General features: G+C 40.4%; 1 protein-coding gene across 4 annotated transcripts in view; it reads right to left on the reverse strand.

Annotated features, from left to right (window-relative positions):
- The window catches only part of LOC149309657 (transmembrane protein 108-like), a 237527-nt gene that overhangs the window by 131841 nt on the left and 78895 nt on the right, over positions 1–26791 (reverse strand). Inside the window, exon 1 of one of the 4 annotated variants that reach the window (XM_089531297.1) lies at positions 22758–22804. The exons of the other annotated variants lie outside the window; for them this stretch is intronic. The gene's annotated coding sequence lies outside the window, so the exon portion shown is untranslated. Of the gene's footprint in view, positions 1–22757; positions 22805–26791 lie in introns of those variants that run through there. 4 annotated transcript variants of the gene reach the window in all.

Consider the following 26791-nt stretch of genomic DNA (forward strand, 5'->3'; position numbering starts at 1 on the left):
GAAAGATTTAAATCAATCTCCCTCAACACTATCCCACCAATCCAGGCTGTCTTATTGTCTCCTCAACCCTACTATACATTCGATCTCGTGGAATTGTCTTTTTCTCTCATTACTGCACAGGTCCTTTTGCTCCACTCTTCCCACCAAGTGATCTCTCAATACCCTGAAGTACTTCATTCTTTCTCGTTGCTCTTTCTCTTTTCTTCTCTTTATTTCTTTCCCCCTGGTGTTAATCTCCCTTCTCTTATATTTGCTACAATTCCTAGAATCATCCAGTTTTTATGAGCCATTTTGACCAGGAGACTCTGGGAGATGTGGTCCAAAAAGTAACTTTTCCAAGTTCTGACCATGAAGCAGGACCTCCTTTTTCTTTCCTCTGTAACATTTTTCTGCCTAGAGGCCCTCAAGAGAAATGAACAGCCCAGGCCTAAGTTCAGCTTCCCCTTCGTTGGTTAGGAAAGTCTAGCATTTGGTGATGGAAAATGTAGACTACAGACTACAATTTTAATCAAATCAATTAATCACTTAAAAAACAGTCCTGATAAAAAACTCCTCAGGGTCTCTCTAGTATCCATGCCCAGCTTCAGATATATAGCTTCATGAATCCAGATCGCTGGCATTCTGCCTGTCCATCTACCAGCCACACACACTTTTATAATTACAGTGAGCCCTTGCCATATGCAGGCTTCACTTATGCAGCTTTCAGTATACGCTGAAGCTGCAGGAGAATCTTATCAATGGTGTGCGCACCCATGGCATGCGCACCCTGCAACGCTGCGTGCAGGCACCCCATTATTTTCAATGGGGCGTGAGCATACGTGATTTCTTCCTTACGCGAAGGGAGGATTGTATTAATAACACAATGGGAAAATATGTGATTCATTGTTAAGTTTGTGGGATAAATATGTCACACAAATATCAGGTTTTCATTGTTCTAAGCCAAATAATAATGCAGCAACCAGAAGTATTTTTCTACAGTTGACTGACTATCGCACCCAATGGTGTTTTCTATGATTCAGGTTCAAACATTCATTTTTAAATAAAAAAGTTGGTTTTCAGTTTTTCACATACAGACCCATTACACTGTAAACCAAACAGAAGATCTGCCTTTGCAAATAACTGGTCCATGACCCAACACAAGATTCAAAGCCTTTGCTATGATTAAATTTAATGTATTCAGTGTGTGATAAAATGCTTTGACTTCAGATGTGACAAATGCGCTCAGGAGCCTTTCATCACATTCACGTTAAAGGAACACAGCATCACCCAGCAGATGTAAAATGTCTCCTCTATGTAAATAATTCCCTTTTATACTTCAAAACCTATCTCAGCATTTTATGAAGGGGATCTGAAACTGCAAAGCACTAGTGTAAAATAAGTGATACAGAGGAGAGGAAGGGGGGGAAAATCACAACACAGGCAACTTCCAGGTGGGCTTTGGAGCTGCCATACTGTAACTAGGGATATGGAAACCTGTCAGTTTCATTTTTATTGCATTTCTCAGACTCCCACTAGGATTCTCATACCTGCCTAAGTTCCTTATTGGGCTGTGAAATCCTTCTTCCCCATCCCACATCAAAATATGTCTGTTTTTTTTATAGGATCTTTAATGCACATCTTTCCCAACCTTTTTTTTTTACATATTTCCTCATCTTCGAAGTATACATTTCAAACAAAAACACACACATGCACAAATTTTCAGTAATTTAAAAAAAACAAAAACAAGCTTTGTGAATGATTGAGGGAAAAAAATCATGGTTTCCGTCAGATGCCAGGAAACCACTTTTGTTAATAGTCACATAGAATTGGATCAAGTTGTAAAAATAAAAACCCTCTGCTAATATCAATTTCTTTTTTTACTCCTAGCTGTAACCAGACTCTCTTTCCCTCTACCCCATTTTCCTTGTAACTTAATCACTGAAACTAAATAAAAGGCAGGTGCTCCTTCTCCCATCCTTTTTCTTTCCTTAGAGAGTCTAATAGTGGTTAAAGCAGAAAAGGAAGTTCTGAAGAACAGAGAGAGAAAAAGAGAATTTCAGAGAAGTATAAATGAAAAGGCTGTAATATTTACAGGGTTCTGTGGCTGTAAAATGCCAGAGACACAAAACATAGTTCCAGCTCTCTTCTTAGCAAACCCATGGCCTTCCCACCTAACCTTTTTAGAAAAGACGTTTGACACTCAGAATGACCTTAGCAATTCCAGGTAGGTTAAAAGAGAGAAGTTTGAAGTGTATGTAGACAGCCTCCTTTCAGAGTTTGGGAAAGTTATATTTGGGACTACACAAGGCATAGTTATTGCAAGTTTGCTAGAACAGGATCTTCTTCACATAGAATCAAAACCACTGGACAATACTGATAATTTATTTTGTGCTTAGTTATTCACCATTAGCAAATTTGTTTGAGCGCATTTCCAGTGGGAGAGACATCTAATCCTCAATTACAACTGAACCTGAATTGTCTTCAGTTCTACTTTTTCATCCCTTTGGTGGAAGCTTCCAGTCTGTCGATCCCTTTGGAAAATGAAAGAAAAATAATCATTCCAGACTGCGTCTGAAGGTCTCTCTCTTTTATCAAGCCCCCTGGTGGGACCTTCAGAAGAAGCCAAGAAGCTGTTAGCAGATTTGCTCATATTATGTTGATTGCCTGCAGATGAATTAATTAAGACTTGCTCACTAACACAGTAGTACAGGAAGGGAAGAAATTATAGCTGTGTAAATCCTTTTTTTATGGACGTGTAAAACAACGTCTGGAACATTCAATAAATTCAGCACATACATGCAAACACCGACAGTCTTCCATTAGTGATAACACAGGTCAGAAGAGATTGGTTTTATAATGCAATAAACAATATTGAGAATTCAAAGACATAGCTGTGTTAGTCTGGAAAAACAGTATGCAAAGGGATCTTGTAGCACCTTTGTGATTAACTGAAAGAAGTTGGTAGCATGAGCTTTCGTTTCTTTAGGTGTATGTTTGGAGTGGAGAATCCAGAGACAGACCTATATAAGCAGTTTGTATGTGATGTATGTGAGAATGGCACATGTGTGGGTATGTAGATGAGGTGACAAGTTTGTCTTCACATTATTTTCCTACTTGCTCCAAGGTGACTCTAAGGCAACCTATCGTGGACTTTTCTTGGCAAGATCTGTTCAGAGGGATGTTTTTTGTGTTGTTGTTTTGTCTTTGCCTCCCTCTGAGAATGAGAGAGTGAGACTCACCCAAGGTCTCCCAGTGGGTTTCCGTGGCTAGCCAGGAACTGGAGAACTGGAACCCTCCTTTCCAGGGTCACTGTCATCCTGAAACTTGTCAGTGGGATATGATTAACAGATGCAATTAAGCTGACTCTCCACATTGATCCTGCATTGGATCAATGCCTATGAGTCCTGGTAGCACAGTGGTTAAATGTCGGTACAGTAGCCACACGGTTGTGAGTTTGATCCCAGGGGCTCCGAGGTTGACTCAGCCTTTCATCCTTTCATAGGTTGGTAAAATTGGTACTCAGCTTGTTGGAGGCAATAAGCTTACAGATTGTAAACCACTTAGAGAGTGCTGAGTTCACAGATAAGCAGTATAGAAATGTACATGCTACTGCTATTGAGTTCATTTCTGATCCTGGGCATATAGGCCAAGATGGAAGATATGGTACTGCTCTCTCTCTCCCATTTGTTTTACAGAAGCATGTATATAATGTAAAGCAATGTAGTACTCTCACTAATACATATAATCGGAGAAGATTTAACAATTTTAACAAAACAGCTATTAACATCTTTTAGTCCTGAATAGTATTTCATGTCCCATCATGACAATGACAGTTATCTCTCCATGATAATTGAAAAAGGGGTGTAAAAGTTTTCATTTGAATTGTTCTTTTTATAACTGCTATTTAGTCTCAGAAAGAACATCAGTCTCTTTGGACACTGACAAGATTTCTAGACAATTGCTTTAATGGATGATAGATGTATAGTTGTTACTCAGCTGTTGTGAGGGATACAAATGCCTTTCTATGCAATGGTTCTCCACCAACATTTGCCTTGTATGCAACCAGCAATATTTATCCTGGGAAAAATATGGTCCCCCTCTCCCCTCCAGCTGCAGGATCATTTGCTGCTTCACTGCAAAGTTACACAAAACACTGTTGCTTGAATGTCATGGATACTGACTGGCTAGTGTCTGTAACACAATTAATCATTAGTAACATATATCATACTAAAGTCCCTTAGACTGCACCATTTTGTCAACAACAACAAACATGAGGGAAAGGAGGGGTTTTTTTTAAAGAGTGATTTGAATGTTCTGTTGGGCCCTGTGGTGTTTTCTACAAGGTAAGCCAGCGATCCTTAACTAAGTCCATATAGTATCACAGGAAGATCTAAAACCTTGAGTGGCAACTAGAAATTTGGGGGTGGGCAAGTAAATTTCTATATCAGAATAAAGTTGTCTATTCTGAAGTGCTATTTATATATGCCATTCAATTTTTCTGCACTGGTACGCCAGAATTTTTTTGGCCTTTCATTTTTGAATGTGGCCTGGATGGTTGTCAAATATGTAAGTAGTGGGTAGCAGTGGATTTAAGGTTAAACGTTACTGATAGTCTTTAATCTAAAGCAGGAGGCTGGTTCTTATGTTTTTCCCATGCAAGAGAACTGATATGGTCTTGGAAAATGAACCCTGAGCCACAAAATACAGAGTAAGGAACATCAGAAGAACCTTCCTTCACAGTGGTGTTCTGCCATCTTGTGATCATCCACTCACTGCCAACTTTGATTGTCAGCTTCCCCTCTCTAATCCTTACTTTAAATAAAGACTACCTGGCTATTTTCTCCAGAGTAGAAACAGCATATAGGAATAGTCTCTAAAAAGAGACAACCCCTGCCCCCCAATCCTGATAAATTGATTCAATTCCTATACTCAGTACACTGAGTACAGGAATTGAAAACATAATAGTTGGATAGATGAATACACATAGCTGTGTCATGGAGATTAAGGTCTGCCTCAACCTCTATGTATCTGGTTAAGGCTCCATTTAATTAAAGCATTTTACTGCTTTCCCTACAATCATTAATTCAATGTAGGCAGAAAAGGAGGGAAACAAATTGAACTATACAATATGGATTCCATTACCTTGGAAGGCTGAAATCAATATAGATGGAGAGACGATATTGTACTGATATATATATATATACAGTATATGATATTTCATATTAAGCTTTATTATGGCCAATTCTGTTGTGAGGGATACCATTTACTTCTCTTCACCTTGAGTTTCATGATTAGATGTCAAAGGGAGCAAATCCTCTCCAAAAACAAACAAGGGTTCATAAGCCAGTGACCTGGCCATAAATTATTCCCCTTTATAAAGCACAGTACTTTTACATCCTTTAGAAATAAGGGGAGAAAAATGTGTATTCACAGCACCACACAGAAGTACAAATCAATAAAAATGGGAAGAAACCATAGCTCTTGATTCATTTTCAAATTATACAAGAGCAGTAGTATATCTGGTTATTCTACTTCCAATGTTTCGTTTCATTGGAAAATATATGGAGATATTCCCAGATCAATTTGGAAGAGTTTCTAAGGAAATGTAAATGTCACAGGCTGGTTTGTCTCCTTGGGTTTGCCCAATATAAATTCACTTGCTATATAACTTTGAATTATACCTGTCTTCTCTATGTCAACATTATAAATTACCTCCAGATATTTGGAAAGGGGGGGGGGCAAATATAGAAGAAGCGAGTTAGGCAAGAGACTATTTCGATAAAGTTATGCAAATTAAAATTTAGCTCTAAATAATAAGGCTTGTGTAGCTGCAAGGTGGTTTTAGCATCATAATTGTGGTGTAACTCCCTTCCTCTGCTGACACTCTGTTGCTTTATCTATTTAACAAAGCATGATTTCTATTGGCTTTGTTTGCTTTTAATAAGTCAAGGCAATGGCATGTATAAAAGCAGAGGAAAGCTGGTTGGAATCAGATGTGAAAGAAAATGAGGATGCATTTCACGCTGTCATGCTGGATTTTGTTAAGGTGTCCCATTTATTCTAATGAGTTAATGATTTCTCATTTGTTTGCCCAGTCCTGGAATTTAATATTCAAGGGGAAGAATTAAGTGCTTTATTTCGACAAGCCATTTTCTCAGTAAAAATATTAATATTAATATTTGAATTGCAAAAGAAAGCATCAGAATCTTTTAAATGCTTGAATTTAACAAGACACCTAAACAGAGCCACGCTTCCACTTTTGCTACTTTTTCATCCACTGGGATCTTAGTTTGTGCTTTTTAAAAAGGGCCTAAATCCAATTCTTAGTTTCAACTAGAGCAGGCCTATTGAATCAATATGACTAATAAGCTGGGTTTAACAACTCATTTGTTGTTGTTGTTGCATGCCTTCAAGTCATTTCCAACTTATGGCAACCCTAAAATGAACAAATCATGAGGTTTTATTGCAAGATTTGTTCAGTGAAAGTTTGCCATTGCCTTCCCCTGAAACAGGGATGTAGCCAAGGGGGGGGGGGTTCCTTGGGGTCTGGAACCCCCCTTCCGTTAGAAAAATGAATGGTGCGTGCTGCTGCGCCGCCACACCCAAGCCCCAATATAATGGTGACACTTAGTCTGGACCCCCCCCCCCCTTCCTAAAATCCTGGCTACATCCCTGCCTGAAACTGAGAGGATGTGGCTTGCTCAAACTCATTCAGTGAGTTTCATGGGAATCAAACTCTGGTCTCCAGAGTCTCAAACCGTAAATTCCTCTTTGACAAGGTTTTCAAGTTGTGCCTGACTGTAGGGTGCTCATCTCTGTTACTAAGCTGAAAAGCCAGCATTGTCCGAGGACTACTACGGTGGTCATGTAGCCAGCATGGCTGCACAGAATGCTGCTACCTTCCCACCAAAGTGGTACCTATTTATCTACTTGCACTTTTACATACTTACTAACTGTTAGGCTGGCAGAAGCTGGGACTAGTGATGAGAGCTCACTCCATCATGGGGCACTTGGGTCCCGACCTGCCGATCTTGCAATCACCAGAGTCAGCTTCTTAACTACTGAACTCCTAAAAATGTTACTACAGCATAAACAGCATTAAAATATTACTACTGTAATCCTTGTGAGATAATAGACTTTAAGGTGCCACAAAACTCTGTTTTTGATATAACAGACTAATAAGGTTTCCCTCCAAGACTTTGTCCATGTGGGAATTTGGTGTTTGTTTTTGTCCTTTCTTTTACCAGCATGATGCTATTCACCTTCATTTCTTGTGATGTTCCCTTGCTGAGGGGTACAGAAGCAGTGATTTGTAGGCCTGACAAGATGTCTCGAGAGGTGTGTTGTCTTCCAGGTGCAAAGATCCGTGATGTGACAGAGAGGCTGACAAGACTGGTCAAGCCTACTGACCAATACCCCTTCCTTTTGGTCCACGTGGGAACTAATGATACTGCAAGACACAGCATTCAGAACATCAAAAGGGATTACGAGGCGCTTGGTAGGAAGCTGAAAGGAATGGATGTACAGGTTGTCATCTCGTCTCTTCTGCCAGTTGAAGGGCATGGTCCAGGAAGGGAGAGGAAAATAGCAGATGTGAACAACTGGCTTCGCAGATGGTGCCGTCGAGAAGGATTTGGATTCTTCGATCATGGGCTGCGGTTCCATGAGGAGGGACTTCTTGCAACAGACGGGTTGCATCTCACGCCAGTTGGAAGAAATGTTTTTGCCAACAGTCTCAAGAACTTGATCAGGAGAGCTTTAAACTGAGTTCCGAGGGGAAGGGAGACAATATTAAGGAAGGCGAAAGGGATGGCGAAAATAGTCAAACTGACACAGAGGAAACAAGGCAAACAGTGCAAGGACCCAACAGTGGGAGGCAAAAAAACTTGCACAGGCAGCAAGTAAAAGGGAACCATGGTCTGCGATGTCTCTACACTAATGCACAGAGCATGGGAAATAAGCAGGATGAACTCGAACTCCTAGTACAACAAAGCAAATATGATATAATAGGCATCACTGAAACCTGGTGGGAGGAGTCTCATGATTGGAATGTGGAAATAGAGGGGTATAACCTTTTTAAGAGAAATAGGCCAAACAAGAAAGGAGGAGGAATAGCACTATATGTCAGAGATATTTACACCAGTGAAGAGATCCTGGACATCAATCATGGAAGCCAGGTGGAGAGCATCTGGATAAGAATCAAAGGGGAGGGAAACAACAAGGATGTTACAGTGGGAGTCTACTACAGACCCCCAAGTCAGACTGAGGAATTGGATAATGCCTTTCTAGAACAGATGACCACACACTCAGAAAGGAGAGATGTAGTAGTGATGGGCGACTTCAACTACCCTGATATTTGCTGGAAGTCAAACTCAGCAAAATCCTCAAGGTCTAGCAAATTCCTCACTTGCCTGGAAGACAATTTCATGGTCCAAAAGGTGGAAGAGGCAACAAGGGGGTCAGCTATTTTAGATCTGATCCTAACCAACAAGGATGACTTGGTTAATGGGGTGCAAGTGGTGGGATCATTAGGTGGAAGTGACCATGTTCTCCTGGAGTTTGTAATACAGTGGAAAGGAGAAGCCAGGCAGAGTCAGACACGCATCCTAGACTTTAGGAGAGCGGATTTCAGTAAACTTAGAGAAGTATTGAGGGCGATTCCATGGTCAGAAATACTAAAAGATAAAGGAGTTCAGGATGGATGGGAGTTTCTCAAAAGAGAGATACTGAAGGCACAATTTCAAACAGTTCCAGTGAGAAAGAAAAACGGGAGGTGTCTCAAGAAACCAGGATGGATGACTAAGGAACTTTCAACTGAGCTAAGTTTGAAACGGAACATGTATAAGAAATGGAAAAAGGGGGAAATCACAAAAAAGGAATTCAAAGAAATAGCAGGCATGTGTAGGGGTAAAGTCAGAAAAGCTAAAGCGCAGAATGAACTCAGGCTTGCTAGAGAGGTTAAAAAGAATAAAAAGGGCTTTTTTGGATATGTCCGCAGCAAAAGGAAGAAGAAGGAAACGGTAGGGCCACTGCGTGGAGAAGATGGCAAAATGCTAACAGGAGATAGAGAAAAGGCAGAATTACTCAACACCTTCTTTGCCTCAGTCTTCTCAGAAAAGGCAAAGGGTGCTCAACCTGAGGATAATGGAGCAGAGGACAGAATAGGGGAATTTCAGCACAGAATAAGTAAAGAGATAGTAGAGGAACACCTTATTAATCTAAATGAATTTAAGTCTCCGGGACCAGATGAACTCCATCCAAGGGTATTAAAAGAACTGGCAAATGTAATATCGGAGCCATTGGCAATAATCTTTGAAAACTCCTGGAGAACAGGAGAGATCCCAGCTGACTGGAGGAGGGCAAACGTTGTCCCCATCTTCAAAAAGGGGAAAAAAGAGGATCCCAACAATTATCGTCCAGTTAGTCTGACATCAGTTCTAGGAAAGATTCTGGAACAGATCATTAAACAGAGAGTCTGTGAACATCTAGAAGGCAATGCCATAATCATAAAAAGTCAACATGGGTTTCAGAGAAACAAGTCATGCCAGACAAACCTAATCTCTTTCTTTGATAAAATTACCAGCTTGGTAGATGAAGGGAATGCTGTGGATATAGTATATCTTGATTTCAGTAAGGCCTTTGACAAAGTTTCCCATGACATTCTTGCAAACAAGCTTGTAAAATGTGGGCTAGACAAAGGAACTGTTAAATGGATCTGTAATTGGTTGACCGGCCGAACCCAAAGGGTGCTCAACAATGGCTCCTTTTCATCCTGGAGAGAAGTGACCAGTGGGGTCCCACAGGGATCTGTCCTGGGCCCAGTGCTATTCAACATCTTTATCAATGACCTGGATGACAGAATTGGGAGCATACTTATCAAATTTGCAGATGACACCAAATTAGGGGGAATAGCTAATACCCCAGAGGACAGGATCAAGATTCAAAATGACCTGAATAGACTAGAAAGCTGGGCCAAAGCTAACAAAATGAAATTCAACACAGAGAAATGTAAGGTATTGCACTTAGGGCGGAAAAATAAAATGCACAGATATAGGATGGGTGACACCTGGCTGAATGAAACTACGTGTGAAAGGGATCTAGGAGTCCAAGTAGACCACAAGTTGAACATGAGTGAACAGTGTGATGCGGCAGCTAAAAAGGCCAATGCTATTTTAGGCTGCATCAATAGAAGTATAGTGTCTAGATCAAGAGAAGTAATAGTGCCACTGTATTCTGCTCTGGTCAGGCCCCACCTAGAATATTGTGTCCAGTTCTGGGCACCACAATTCAGAAAGGACATTGAGAAACTGGAGCGTGTCCAAAGGAGGGCGACAAAAATGGTGAAGGGTCTGGAAACCATGCCCTATGAGGAACGACTTAGGGAGCTGGGGATGTTTAGCCTGGAGAAAAGAAGGTTAAGAGGTGATATGATAGCCCTGTTTAAATATTTGAAAGGATGTCATATTGAAGAGGGAGCAAGCTTGTTCTCTGCTGCTCCAGAGAACAGGACCCGGAACAATGGATGCAAGCTACAGGAAAAGAGATTCCACCTGAACATTAGGAGGAACTTCCTGACAGTAAGGGCTGTTCGACAGTGGAATGTACTCCCCCGGAGGGTGATAGAGTCTCCTTCCTTGGAGGTCTTTAAACAGAGGCTGGATGGCCATCTGTCAGGGATGCTTTGATCTGGATTTCCTGCATGGCAGGGGGTTGGACTGGATGGCCTTAGTGGTCTCTTCCAACTCTATGATTCTATGATTCTATGATTCTATGATTCATTTGGTGATATAGAATGAGAATCACTGGCATCTGGGATACTGTGGGTTCAGGCCTCTTTGTGCCCTCAACAGGCCTTTGAGATGCCCCCCAATTTCCCTTTTCATGGTCCCAGTGGCAGTGGGATGACAATGGAAGCAGATCATTTCACCTCCAGCAGTGGGCCAGCTTCTCCAGCTAAGGTGAAGGAGGTCTGCAGCATCCTATGCCTTCACTGTTGGGCAAACTAAAGTAGCTTGTTTTCATCAGGTGAATAGTTAATGTTTTATATTTGGTAGGTTGGCTGTGCATTTTCATATTTGAGAAATAGCCAAATTGATTTTTCATTCACAATGAAAAGCTTCCTTTAACTTAATGTATCTGAGAGAGGTATTGACTCAGGTGAGAGATTAATTGCAGAACTGACTATATCCATATTATTTAATATTATTCTAGTTATTCTTTTTGACAGACCTAAAATTTACAATTGTGCAAAAATAAAACATGCGGTTTAATTTTGTTAAAATCTGTGTATTTAACCATAATTTTGTATTTATCCAATGTAACTATGGCGGGTTACAGACGGGCAAAAGGGGGTGTGCTCATGACGTCATGAAGGTATAGCCTTTAGATGGCTCTTACCTGAATGCCGCCATGAACGCGCCACCTGCACGCCCCAAGCGGGAAGAAGCGGCATTAAAAAGGTGCCGCTTTTTTCCGCTTCTTTTCTATATACTGTGCAGCTGCGCATCTCCGTCTGTAAGCTGCTGCACCGGTATGCCAGAATTGTTACACCGCTAATTTAAGTTGCCCATTTAAAGGCTCCGAGTCAGCTGCGTCGCATAATGAGTCGCGGTCCTGGAACATGCACAGTTTGCACCGAGGCTCTAATTAGAGCGTCAGATGCCATGCAGATGTGGAAGCTGCAGCACAGCTGCACTCTATTTTAATGCTCGTAACCCTAACCCTAGAGCAACATGTACGCATGCGCTGCTAGAATTGTGGAAAGTTTGGAATTTAAAGTGAACCCCTACACACATTCCTGCACCATTTTCACCTAACAATAAAAAAACGCTAAAACTTTAAATATTTACATATGTACAAGGGAGGTCATGGGGGATGGCAGGGGGACAGCGGTGGCAGCAGCGACAGCTGTGGCTGTGCATTGCAGATTCAGCAAGAGCACGGGGACCAAAGGAGAGGAGGCATCCATGATGCTGGTGACACTGGCAACGTGCAAGCGGACAAGGATGCCAACACCAGCTGATCACCAGCTGGCAGGAAGCCACCTTTGTTCTTGGGTAGGGCGGGGGAAAAAGTTTAAAGGGGCCTGGGCGCTTTAAATGTGCACATACGCTTTCTGCCGCCGGTGCTGACCGCCGCAGTTGCGCAGCTGCGCATCCGCCAGCCGGCAAAAGAAAAAAAAAAGACGCATTTTTGGCCACCCGTGCAGAAGCTGCCTCTCTCTTTGCAGCGTCCTGCGAGGCGGCGGTATGGAAGCTGCGGGTAAGAAACGGCCCCAGGTGAGGCGTCTTCACTACCCCCAGTGTGGAAGCCCCATCCACCTTAGCCACGCCCCCGGGGCGGGCGGTCTGGAGGCTCCGTATTCAGGGGAAGACACCTTCAAGACGTCTTCCCCTGCCCGTCTGTAACCCGCCTATATGATCAAACCTTCTACTAAAGTATTTACTGGACTGGTGTCTAATGTCTTTTTTATTATATATCTTTTAGTTATGCGTGCATTTTAAAATGTGTACAGCTCATTATGAAGCACCATGCTTCAAAACTTGACACTGAAACAGAGTCCTTACCTCCTACACACATACACTGAAGCCAGATCAATGACAAGTAAAAGGGAAAATTATTTTAAGAGGAAGATTACATAAAGGAAATTCATTAAAATTAGTTAAAACATAGGTTTACTGATTGCGCAAAGACTTTTGCAACAAATGCACTAATTATATGTAAACTGCACTCAGCCTATATTAGTACTCCTTTTGGGAACAATTATCAATGCATTACTAGAATTACAAAAAGTAATTTGTTAAAAGAAATGAAAAGGAACCTGTATAATGTTTGGTTCTACTACTAAAATGATATTGTGTGACCGTGAATGAAGATAATGAACTGGGTAGGAGTGTGGATCTTTCTTTTGTTTCTAGGACAGCTGTTTGGATTTCTTTTATTGTTATCAACTAGCTAATCACAATCTTTTGTTCAGTGCAACTGTGCTTTTACTCATCTGGGCTAATCTAAGATGCCATCTGTTATTTAATAAGTAATTGGCTCTTCAAAGTCCCATGAGGCATCTTGCAGGAATGAAAGGTAGACACATCTGCTTCTTTCCAGGTATACCACCAACCTGGTCATGATATAAAAGTGAGTGCATTTGACACAGAGTTATAAAATGTTTTACCTTTTAAGAATGTATCATGTCCAGAGGCTTGTAGGAACTATGGAACAGAAGCACTGTAATTAAGGTTGGTATTGCAAGAAGATGATAGGAGTTGGGTAACATTCCAACTGAGCTTGGAGGGATGGAGATTCTGAACTGTATTGAGAGGCAGCTTTTGACAGTTTAACTCTCTTCTAAGCCAAAATGAGCACATTAAAGTTACTCAAGAGTTGGAGAATATCTGGTTCTTCAAACATTTTGAACTTCAAATTCTAAAAGTCTCAGCTAGAAAAGCCAATGACGAGGGATTGTGCAAGTGGTTGTTCAAAATATCTGAGGGACAAAAGATTTCCCACTCCTGTGTTAGTTCCTTAAGTCTGAAGAAGCCAGAGCTTCTATAGAAGTTCAGTAGCTAAATACCCTAAAGGCACCAAATCCCATCTGATCTTGGAAACTAATAAGGGTCAGCTGTGTTTAGTACTTAGATGGGAGGCCTCTAATGAATACCAGTGCTGTAGACTATATTTCAGAGAAAGAACTGACAAACTCACTTCTGAGGATTCCTTGCTTAAGAATCCTATGAAATCCACACAAATTCTCAGGCAATTTGAAGGCATATGCATATAAACATGCGTGCACACACATACAGAGAGCGCTCACTGATACTTCATATTTATTCTGGAGCTAAAAACTGAATTGATGATCCATGCTGAAATAAATGGGATATCTATGTGCTATCTGAACTAGATACTGTAGTACTGTTAACTCTATTGATGAATTAATTTTGTTCTTCAGAATGTTCCAAAGTGAGGATGTTATATATTATCCTCAGAGCTGAGACTACATAGTATTGAGGTCTTAAATTTGTACATCCAAACATTTCCCCATGGAACTGTATACACTCATGTATAAACTGACCTCATGTATAAGCTGAGGGCAGGTTTTAGGGACAAAATTATGGGTTTTGTTATGACCCAGGGATAATTGAGGGTTAAACTTAGGGACATGTAACAAACAATGTAAAGGACAAACAAAAATAAAGAACTTACAAAATCATGTCAGGCTTAACTCTTTGTGCCTACAATCTGGTTGGATGAGAAGAGAACTATGGTAAATGGAGGCTGTGCAATGTGGAGGGGGGCAACCACATGTGGGTTTGGATAAGAAAATATGCACATGTCAAAAAGGATGCAAAGGCAAAAAAATGACAACTGTATTAGCAGTGATTACAGTCTTTAGCTTTAATGTGATAACTGGGTCTGATTTTAACCCAGAAAAGCTGACAAACATTCACAGATGTCTTATTCAGATCCTTCAAAGTCTGATTCCTCATTGTTGGAATAACATTGTTGGAAATCCTTTCTCTGAGTAGAGTGGTGAAAGGCAAGGGCTTAGTCCATTTGGGAGAACTCACTTGGTGCTCCTTTGAAGGGAAGCCTCAAATAGCCACTATCTCCACCATTTTGCCACTCAGGCATTCAAAAAGGCCTGAAGCGGCACTGGAATAAAGACAGGACAGGAAGTCTGTGTCACTTTTAGGTTATCCCAAAATAGACTAAGCTCTTGCATTTTGCCATTACTCAGAGAAAAGGATACCCCCCTTTTTGGTGGGTAAGAGTTAAGGTACAGTACTTACATTGACCCATGGATAAGCTGACCCAGGATTTTTAGGCTGGTTTTTTTTGACTAAAATTTCTCAACTTACACATAAGTATTTATGGTACTTAAAAGAGATGGCATTTCAGTTCCAAACACAGACAAACCAGAAAGGATATGTTGTTCTGAACTAAAATGTTTAGCTACTGTTTGCTTAAGCATCTTGGGTAGGATTGCTGACCTGCTTCCTGAAATGAATATATAGGTCTGTGGCTGTTTCCCCAACATACTGTAAATGGCGTCTTGTAGTTCTGCATTCAGTCTCATAAATAAGGCTGCAGGAACAGCAGAGGTTTTTTTGTTTAAATATAGTTGGTCCTGCCAGTCCCTGTTATCCTAAAAGTGACTGTCTTGAGTTGATACAATGCTTGGAATCACAAACATGTGAACCAACATTTCTGTTTTCAAAACAGTTTTTTCTGAGGAATCTCAGTAATTTGGTAGCTAGTGGAAAGCTGTAACAGGAAGCTTGCTGATGTTTTTCGCAAGAAGTCCAGAATTTGATAAGAATTGCTTTATCTCGTTGCTGTAAGGCCATTGGGAGACAATGGGTGGAAATCCACAACCAATTAAATGCATTTTTGGCTGCTGGATTCATATCTTTCACAGAAAAGATTTTCTCTCAAAATGATAGCTGCTCTTCTGTAATCAACACAATTACAATAAAATTATTTGAAGCAGCTGTTGCTTAAGGTTGTTAGTCCTTTCTACAGTTATTTTGGTGGTACAGATACAACTGCTTCTTAGAGTCAAGCTGTATTCCTTTTAACAAGCTTGGAGTGGCAGGAGTTTCAGTCCTAGGCCCCATTCACACTATGTAAATAATCCGGGATAAATCCAGGTTGAATCCTTGTTGTTAACACACGTCCCGAATGCACTTGATACACTTTTTTTTTGGAGGGGGGGGGCTGGCAAAAAAACTACTTAGCAATAGCAATAGCAAGTACATTTCTATACTGTTTATCAGTGCATTGAAGCACTTGCTAAGCAGCTTACAATGTGTACAAGCTGGGTACTCATTTTAGTGACCTCAGAAGGATGCTAGGCTGAGTCAACCCTGAGCCCCTGGCTGGTACTGAACTCACAACCTTGTGGTTTGTGAGTGACTGGCTGCAGTACAGGCATTTAACCACTGCATCACCAGTTTTCTCCCAAGTTTTCCTGAAAGATCTGCATTGATCCGCACCTTCAGCAGTGTGAATAAGCTTCTGAATCCATTTGGATTGATCTGTATCATTGAAAGGAATGGAGACAGCTCCCTTTTATCCTGAAACAATGGCATGTGTAAATAAAAAGGGGTTACAATGACTCAAAGAGATTTGCAAACCCCAAACAAAATGGGAATGGCAAACTCAATATTCATCAGCATGGCGATCTTCATCGCCTCGGGACAAAAAAATGAGTGTGAATGCTCCCCTGATTTGTATGAGCATCAATAATTTTATTGTGAAGATCAGGGACAGTTTTATGGCTCTCAGTGGTGAGGAGGAGTTAAAGGAAAATGTGGATATTCAATTGCCATTAGATCCACACTTGATTGTTGAATGAAAGACTTTTGTAAGCATTCTTTCCCCTTCATCCAGTCCATAAAGATGTCATCAGTGTACCACCACTATATGAGAGGTTCTCACTGTCCCCTTTAAAGATGCTATTTTATCATTTGCTCATGAACAGATTGCATTAGAAGATGCCATGTGAGTACTCGCTGCTGCACCCAGTGGTTGTAAATAGTTAACTCTACTGAATGTAAAACATTTTAGACTAATGTCATTAAGTGGTAATAGCCACTATGGGAGGATCATATGAACTTCTGGTTCATGCAAGAAATTCATGCAAATCTTGAATCTCATCAGTATGTGATATTTTGTTCTAAAGGGGTAACCAGTATCATATCATTATCAAATTGATACAGTTTGAAGACTTAATCCTAAGTAAGAAATTGTTTTCTGCATTTGATCTAGGATAATTGCTTAATGTTATTCTGTAAATTTAAATCTACACATCAAGACATCTTCTATGTGGCAGCATTACTCCCTCAGGTGACAGAGTGGCTTTTTAGATGACTGGCTTTGTGGATTTCCTTTAACATATAAAAACATCCAGCAGTGGGATTAAGATGTGTAAGGAGATCAGCCATCTCATTTTATATTAGTTCCTTGTTTGTAATATTTCTAATGGCTTTAATTATGTGATCATTGAGCAACATGGGAGACCAAGTAGAAAAGGAGTGGGAACTATATGACCTGCCAAGGCTCCCAATGTACTCTCCAAGACCTCAATGATCTCCACTAGACCCTACCTAGACATCCCACACCCCAAAGGCCAGTCTAAAATGGCTAATCACATCCCCCAAAACATCCAGTGGACACAATTAGCTGTTTAAAAGCTGTTTCCATTTGCAGGCATCCCTTCCCTCCCCCAAAATGCCTTTTGTAAAATTTCAAACTCTGAAGTGTCCTCTACACTTGGGTAAGGTCCACCATGCCTTGGAGGATTAAAAGAGTGAGAATACAACCACCAGACTCTCAGCAGCTGCTCACTCCTGCTGTAGACAAAAGGTGGGTTGATGAAGAAAAACTGATGGCAATAAATCTACTAATTTGGATACCTCTTGGTTAATGTTGCCAACTTTTTAAAGGACAGATTTTGTACCAATAAAACCCATAAAATGTAAGAGGTGTGAAAATGAGCAGGGAATGCTTTTCCTAGTACTATCTCAATACCAAAAGAATGCTCAGCTTATGCACATATATCTATATCTGTATCTTGTACACATTGCATGTACATATGCAAACACAGAGCATAGGTTAAAAACAAAATAAATATACAGCTATAAATAAATAAATAACCTAAAATAATTTATAATACAAAGGTTTAGAACAATTAAACAATCCTATCAACAATACCAATTTAAATAAGTTTGAAAACATTAAAAACATAGTGGTCAGGGTGAAAGCACAGTATCCTCCATTAAAGACCCTTGTGCAATAAGTTGATAGCCAAACCTTTGTCTAAATAATATGGGCTTTGATGTCTGGCAGAAAGAGATGGAAAGGCGGCAACTTAACCTTCTGTGGGAGGGAATTTCACAGCCTAGGAAGCTAGTTCATGTCCTTGCCGGAAAGGTCTGTAATGGTAGTGTGATTGAGAAATTCCCTGCTCAAAAAACTTAACATTTGAGCAGGCTTCCACCTATCATTAAACTGAGGCTTTTCCGGCTGATTATATTTCTGTTAGAGATTCCTTCCTTTTCATGAAATTGTAGTTCTTCGAATGGGATCTACTCAACTTAAATATAATATTTTTGGGCTGACAAACCATCATGTGTTTATGAGAGGGAAAATGTTTTCAGAAGTCACAAAAATTCCACAAAACACCTTTCCATATCCACGGATTGGCTGAAAGATCTTGATTAGCTAAAGCTGCGTAAACCAAATGATGTTAACGTTCTATGAAATAAGAAGCAAAAGCATTAGAAAGAAAAAAGACTGGCAAAACAGACAAGGCCATTCCTTTGGGCAAACACTGACAAGCTGCCTATCACATTTCAGTAATATATCATTTTAAAGAGTCAAGAGATTAATCCCCTCAAGAGACTGTGAATTAGAGTATTAGAAGATGCACCTGCTCTCATCTCATTAGCAATATGGTGTGACTACAAGAAGTGGAAAGGGGAAGATTTTGTGTGGTTTTTTTATCATTGAGTTTATTTTAAACAGATTAAAAACCAATCTCACCAACCCCCAAATTTACCCAGACATTTTCTTGGCTTGATTTAAATGCCTAGTCGGATGTACAGTATAGCTATATCCACTGGTTATGTGAGGATGATGCAGCTGCAAGCTGCAACACAGAAATTCTTGTTAACTTAATAGAACAATATAACTAAGAAGCAAGGTTGACCTAAGTATAAAGAGTGAAAAACCCTACCTCAGGCAGCTGATTTTAAACATCATGAAAGGGCAGCACATTGTTAGCCGTTTGCTTTGTAGTACTGGTATTTTTACAGCCAGCAATGGCAGGAGGTGCTTAAGGGGATTTTCTGCCCCTTGTGGCAAAATTATTGACTTTGGGTCCTGGGCATCATGACCTGATGAGTGGGTGACTGACATTTCCTGCTCTAGACAGCAAGACATCTTGGGTTGGCACTGCTAAGGGCAGGAATGTGGATAGGAATATTAACAACAGGCACAAGAACATTTTCCTATAGAAAGAAATAAGGAGAACTGTCTTGCTGGGGACATGTAGAACAGCTAATGAGAAAGAAATGAAAGATCACAAAGACCATGGTCATAAATATGTTTTCTACTATAAATTATACCACATTATCAGATTTTCTGGCTGCCTCCAATGGACACATTCTATATTCGCTGATCATATCTAGGGAATTTCTATCCCCCCCCCCCCCCCAAGAGATTAAAAAGCATTCTGGTGATCAGCCTGCAGCTTTATGAAAAATCTACATTAATATGAGAAATCATGTTTAGATTTCCCAGCCAAAGTCAAGCCAATAAAAACAGCAGCATCCTTCACCCGTAAAAGTATCCAGCCATGCAAAATATCAGCAAGACCTTCATATGATACAAACCTCCACTACAACTAGTTTCATGCCAGTGTGGTACATTGGTGAGAGTGCCGGACTGGGATAAGAGAAACACGTTCTACTCTCCACTAAGACATGAAATCTTCTGGGTAACCTTGGGTCAATCACGCTTGCTCCACCTGACTCTCTCACAGGTTGTTGTAAAAGGATGAAATGGGGAAAAAGAGAACCATGTATGTCACCCTGAACGTACTGGAGAAAAGGCAGGATACAAAACTAATGGATAATTTAAAAAATTAAAATGCAATATTTTATAATGCAATAAAATGAAAAATGCACCTTTTCAAGTGGACTGGTGGTGTTTTTCTCTTCAAACTCTCTAAATGTGGATCCCAATGATACAGGAAAAATTACTTTGGCAACAAGGGGAATGCCAAAAAACAGTATGTGATACAGCACAGGGCAGTTTGATGAGGAGAAATCCCCAATTCTCTTGGAAGCAAGCACCCAAGTGCTCTGACATGCTTAAAGTAGTTCTTTGGATCCCAGCCCTCAATCTGGAGGATTCTAAGTAAGTGCTTATGAAATACTGCATTCATTTTATTGCATTATGAAAAGCTGTTGACAAATGAGAGAAAGCTCAAAGGCAAACATGATCAAGAGGACGGAACACTGGGTTTATGAAGAAAGATAAGGCCAGGCAAGCTGCCAAGTTTGGTAAACCAAGGCTAAGTTGAGAAGAGATAGATGGGTACAAATAATAAATGGAGAGGCAGGGGAGGGAAAAGACCAGAATCAAGCCAAAGAGGAAACAGCAAAATGTTGGAAGAGCAATGTGTGTTTCTTTCCTAATACTATTTACATGCAATTGAAGTTTGATATGAGAAAAGTATTCATTTTACATATTCTAAGAAGATAATGTTGCTTTGGTAGGATGTGGGGTGAAAGATTGTTTTCCATTTCTTATTTTAAAGACACACGATCTTCTGGATTGTATCTGTACATCACTTCTTTTCCAACAACACTGGGGATAGCAATATTTACTTAGATTAAATCCCTAACTAGTTCCCCACCTAAAAACAATGAGATTTTCATAAATGTTGATTTTCTATTCAGCAATTAATTCAGTGGCTTAACTCAAACTGGAAATAGCAGTTGAATCTGGGCCATACAGACCCACCCTAAAGGGTGTGGAGAAGAAAGTGATAGACTATCCACCTCTTCTAAAAATGTGCTAATTCAAAACTGGTCCCTTCCAATGTCTGTCAAGTAGAATTTGAGAGTGGGCTTTGTTCAGCCTTTATACCAAACAGACACTTATTCTGTGGATTTTCCCCACAGGGCTTGGAAAAGTTTACTTTCTGGACTACAACTATGGGCCCAAACAGACAGGCCAAAATAAAGCTGCTTCAGGTCACTTTAGAGGTATGCTGTTTAAATGACGCATGCATCCTAAGAGTCCAAAAGCCGCACCAAAGCCATGCTCCAGTCTTAAGGACTGGAGTGCAGCTTTGGCGCAGCTTCTGGCCTCTTAAGATGCATGTGTCATTTAAACAGCATACTGCCAAAGTGACCCAAAGCAACTCTATTTTGGCCTGCATGTTTGGGCTCTACATTTCCTCCCACTACTGAAACTAACTGCAGAATGCTGGGGGAAAGGGGCTGCTAATCATGGAAGCATCCAGATTAATTAAAAATATCAGAAAGTCCCTGATTTTGTTCCTACTCTTTCCAATTTTACTTTGGAGACCCATAAAACATTTTATTTATCCCAGAATACTTTCTTTCATCTGGCATAATCAAAGACTTTTTATACAGCTCCTGTGGTTGGTTTATTTTAACCCAGTATAAATCTGAAAGAACAGAGATAAAATCTAGGACTTTCCCAGTGATAGCTTTATGCATTACAGAGGCCCCCAGGACCTCTCAGCCATCATCAAGTTCCTCTTTGCCAGTGGGGGCCCTTCTTGCTACCATCTAAGAAATAATAATCTGTATGTACAGTATTGATCATTCTGACATACTATTTCTTCCATCATGTGACTGACTTCCTGTCTAACATATAGCTTACTTAATATATTATTTATATGTATATATTATTTAATATATTTACAGGACAATTTTTAAAGTAAATGTCCAGACAAGCTGCAAACATATCAAGTACAATGTATTACTTGTAACACAGTGGAGATCCCCAAACAATCGAATAGGTAATACTATATTGCAAATTAAAATTGTGTTGAAATGCTTTATTTTAAATGTTCATCTGTTTATTTGTTCAACTATTTAAGAGCAGAAAATAAAACACAGCAATGCAATCTTATGCTTATATGCTCCGAAAGGTATCTCACTAAGTTCAGTACAGTTTATTCTCAGGAAGAAGGCCAATAAATTGCAACCCAAATTTTTCACTTCTAACATTCAGCCTGATTTAGCACTATAACCCAGATTCTCCAACAAGCAGCAATAAAAAGAAAACCTGCCGACCCTATACACATTTACAAAGAGAGCCCAATTAGCATTTGTCAATGTCTTATTTATTACCTTTCCTTTTCATGGTGTTTGCCATACCCTTTAGTGTCAGACTGAGTTATAGCAGTATTAGTTATGGAGATGCTATTTCAGGTACTCATACTATTCTATTCCATCTTATGAGGATAATTGTGCTTCAAATGCCGACCCTACTAATCATTCTGAAATGGTAACAAAACAAAAACAAAAAAAAACCTGAAACATAAAGTACACAGACTGTCTAATCTTAAATATAGATCAAAGTCATTTTCAGTCAAGTCACTGGTACTCAAACAAGATGATACAATAAAAACATTAACAAACAGTATGATTGATGAGATCTGAAAGCACCATATATGCTGTAAAGGCTACATATAAATAGTAGCATTAATCCTAGAAGGATTTACATGTCTCTGCTTTCCACTAATTTCACCACCCAATTATTTTGCTTTGTATTATGCCTAAGCTTCAAGTAAACAAAAGCAGTACAATTAAAAAGCACTATTGTGTCTTCCTCCTTATTCATTTAGCTTTCCCTGCAATATACCTGTGAGATGCCAACAGGTGTAATGTTTCTAATTGGTTCTCATTATGTATTTGACCTTTCACCACTGACTCAAGTATAATAGGGATGAGATTCTTGTGGGCTCACAGGAATAGCAGGGATCTGTCATGTGCCTTTACAATTAACTGCTGAAAGAATGTAAGACATTTCTGTGGCTAAAATCCAGCTGCTACTGTGCATGGCTACAGCAGTATTTAGACCAGAGCTTAGAAACCTTATTTTTTGGGACTAGAACTCCCAGAATCCCTCAGATGTGCAGGCTGATTGAAGGTTTCTGGGAGTTGTAGTACCCACAGCAACTCTTCCAAGCTCTGGTTTAGACCCCAGTTCAAGCATTTAGCACCTGTACATACCCAACTCCAGACAAGGTTATCCAGGAAACACTAGCTCCATGCCCTAGATACCGAAGCATGTGTTCAAAACCCCCTTCTCAATGGATGTAGGATTGCCTTCAGTCTCAGAGGTTCCTTCTGCTGAAAGAGCAATAGCAGAACATTATATCAAGAAAGCTGAATCTAAAGGGGGAAATGTTCGGAAAAAGCCAGTTGATATGCTAGCAGGGGTCACCCAGGATACAGAGCTATTTACCAGTCAAGTATAAGCCTGGGATGATTTAACCTAGCAATAACTGGAGTCACACAGCTTCCCTTTGACTTGATCTTCCTGTTAAATTCTGCTTCTTTTTCTGTATGGCTAAGTCTTTGCATGCTGAGTAAAGTTCTGTTTTGCAAGCCTCGGTTTTGACTCATGAGGACACCTACATATGTAAGTTTCCATTCCCACAGAAGGACCCCTACAAGTGTAGGGAAGTATGATTGACATTAGTCTGAACTGTGCTTAGAACTGTGCCTATAAGCATAAGCTGGGCATAAGATCAACCAGAGACTTTGGCAGGAGCCATGGCTTCTGTTAGCCAGGGGAAAGGAAAAAATGATTGATTGTTAGGAAGCGGGAGTCTTGGTTGGGAAAAGAGCAACTTCTGGGCTGCATCACAGTCTTGATCCAACTTGCAATTCCAGCACTGTGGGAAGTTTTCAGACACTTCAATCTGGGGTTTTCCCAGTTTCCCAGGACAAATGGAAGCCTACCTTTATACCACACATGCTAAAGTGGAGCTCCCATCTTACATACAAATACAGCATACCTGCATGATACGCGGGCATGCTATACGCAGCTTTCAGCTTATGCTGAAAGCCGCACACTGGTAGAGGCAATGACACACATGCCCATGGCACACATGCCATGCCATACCGAATGCATGAACCCCATTGTTTTCAATGGGGCTTGAGCATTCACGGTATTTCACTTACACCAGGTGGGTGGGTGGGTCCAGAACGGATCGCCTGAGTAAGGGAAGGGCCCAATCTACTGATAGCCACAACCAAAAAATCCAGTATAAAAGCTACTCTGATAGTGCATATTGTATATTTCCTGGGAAAGTCAGCATGGTGTAGTGATTTGAATACTGGACTATGACACTGGGATACCAGGATTTGAATCTTGCTTGGCCATGGAAACCCACTGTGTGACTTTGGGCAATTACACCCTCTGAGCCTCAGAAGCAGGCAAAGATAACACCCCCTCTGAACAAATTCTGTCAAAAAACAACAACAAACAACCACAACTATGATAGGGTTATCTTAGGGTTACCATAAGTCAGAAATGACTTGAAAGCACACAGCAACAATATTTCCTGGCACCGCCATCAAGCACATTAAGCCTGTTTTCATTTCTGTCTTCATAAATGCCAAGCATGTGCTTGCCACTTAGAGACAGAGAGTGAAAAACCTTTCTTTCTTTCTTTGACACAGCTGTGAGAATAAAGGGGGTTGAGTGTCTAGATTCTTGAACAGCAAATTTGCAAGGAAATTTGAAAATAATTTGAATGTGGCACAATTGCTTTGCTGAGACAACAGGAAAAAATGGCAACTAAAGCTCACTGGAGACCCATTTGTTTCATTTGTGTTTACAACTGTTCATTCAGAGTGCTCTGCAGCCAAGCTGCGATATTGTAACATAAATTAATTTACTACAATTCTGATGTGAGATGGAAAGATTAATGTAATGTGTATCCAAAGGGAATTCCCACTAGAAGCTGTTTGCTAGAATCCATAGAAACCAGACCACATGCCGTACTGCAGCTGCTGTGATGCCTTAGCAACAGAACGGGGCTTCAGTATAATGTTCAGCCACAATCCAGGACATACATTGGATTCCTGAAGAATAGTGGTGGGGTTGATAAGCTGTGGTAAACAGCAGGAGAAGAAAACACATTAGTGTAACCAAGATCATTGGCTACACCTTCATTTTTTGTAGCTTGCAAGTATTTCTACTTGATTGTGGGATCGTTGAAATGTGGGAATAGAAATTACAAATAAAACATGAGAATGAAAACAACAATTGCAGCACAACCACCACCATGACTTCATTTCAAATTTACAGTCCATTTCTTAGGTATGGCTTAGGAGGGTAACAAAAAATAAAGAATAAAATATAATAAAATACAGCCTGGGAAAGGGAGGGATGGGAGAGAGAAAGTGAGAGATAGAGTGTGTTTGGACATTATGGTATGAAAGAATCCATGAAAATGCTGGCTGATTGTGAATGAGGGTGAGTGCTGGTGCACATTAGTAAAACATAATCCATTATTTGAATGGAGGGAACCCCCTCCAATATTTGGGTCACGGGGCTACTCCCAAAGTAGATCTCAATCCCCTCCCTCATGTAACCTCTGTTCTGTTCATCGTTCTATCATTCTCTATATGTGGAGGGTGACTTTCTGGACTTTCTTCCATGTAATTTTGAACACAGTGGGGGGGGGGATCAGCATTGGATATTGCATGCAATGGCTCTACCTTCTCTTTGAGAAAGTCACCCTCCATGCAAAGGAAAAGGCTAGCAGGCTTCACCTTCTTCCATGGTTATTATACACAGTTCTTGAGAGTCTGAACAGGGTTTAACATGTGATCTGGCTCATTCTGTTAGCATTCTGATGGTTAATGGGTAAAAAAAATCTCAATGTCCTTTTCTCCACTGTCAACTGCCATTTTAAATGTAAAGAGCTGCAAGTAATTAATGAACCGTCTTAGGACCTGAGCAAAATGTGCCACTGAGGAATTCTCAGAGTAGATAAAAACCATCCAGGCCTTTTCAGCAACCTGCATCATAACAGGAGTTGAGGAAAGAATGAAGTAAAGGAGAATGATACTATTAGGTGTTCACATTACTATACTCTTGTCATATGTTCTGCCTGGCACACACTTTGCCGCTTGGCTGCTGCTACTGCATTTTTTAAAATGCCAGTCCCTTGTTGAAAGGTTGGCTTTTCAGGGAAGCATGGATGGTTCCATGAGGGAAGAACACACTTTGCCTGAGGCATGTGATCCAATTTCGAGAAGCAGTGAACTACAGTGGCTTCGGAGTTGAAATGTAACCCTCAAAATCCTCCACTCTGACAACTTGAGTTACAATTTTTTCGTGCTTATGAGCAGCTACATGCTATATTTGCTCTGTTTAAACAACAATGAACACAATGAGATACCGAACCTTAGCTAAGCAACAACAAAATTAAACATTGCCACCTGGTAAGTGGAGGCACTGTTCATATAAACAACTATTTTAAAAATAATTAAAGTAGTGTCTATCATACTTCAGCTACTGTTAGAATTTTCTTTTCATTTGCAACATTTATTACAAAAATAGATTTTTCTTCTTTCTTTTTTTAAAAGCATCATTGGCCACCTTTGCTCTATTGCAGATTAGCTCCTAAATGTCTACATTTTAAATCAGGTCCTCAAACAGCTAGTGGAATTACAGCTCCATGGTTTCTGATTATATGGATTCTTTTCAGTCTGGGTCCAGGACTGGTTTTGGAGTAGCAATAGCCTCAATCATTTTGGTGGATGACTTATACTAAGAATTGGACAGAGAGGGCATATTCCTGTTAGTTCTGTTATACCACTCAGTGATATTCAGTATTACTGAAAGTCAGTTAGATGGCAAATATATGGCCCGGTACATACCTCCCTGAAAGTCTGGGCTGCAGGTGTCCAGTTTTTCTGCGGAGGGACACTGCAGCAGCCAAACTCTGTAGCATCCCTCCACCCCAAAAAGAACATTCCTCTTGGGATGCCATGCGCATATCATGAGTGCGCCATTGGCGCACTTGTTATGTAAGTGACATGCAGCAATGTCTATATGCAGTCATTGCTTATGTCACGATGGCGGTCCCCATATGGATGGGAGGCTGCCATGACGCTGGCGCCCGCATGTCCTAGGGTTCCGGAGCATGCGGTTGCATGCACTCCGGAACCCTAGAATTGGCCGGAGGATGGCACTTTCTGCTCATCTGTCCCGGGCCTATAATAAGCTATAAAAAGACAATGGT

Source organism: Sceloporus occidentalis, unplaced genomic scaffold, assembly GCF_023333645.1.
Source record: "Sceloporus occidentalis isolate IW3139 unplaced genomic scaffold, rSceOcc1.0.p SCAF_7, whole genome shotgun sequence".
In the NCBI taxonomy this organism is placed as follows: domain Eukaryota; kingdom Metazoa; phylum Chordata; class Lepidosauria; order Squamata; family Phrynosomatidae; genus Sceloporus; species Sceloporus occidentalis.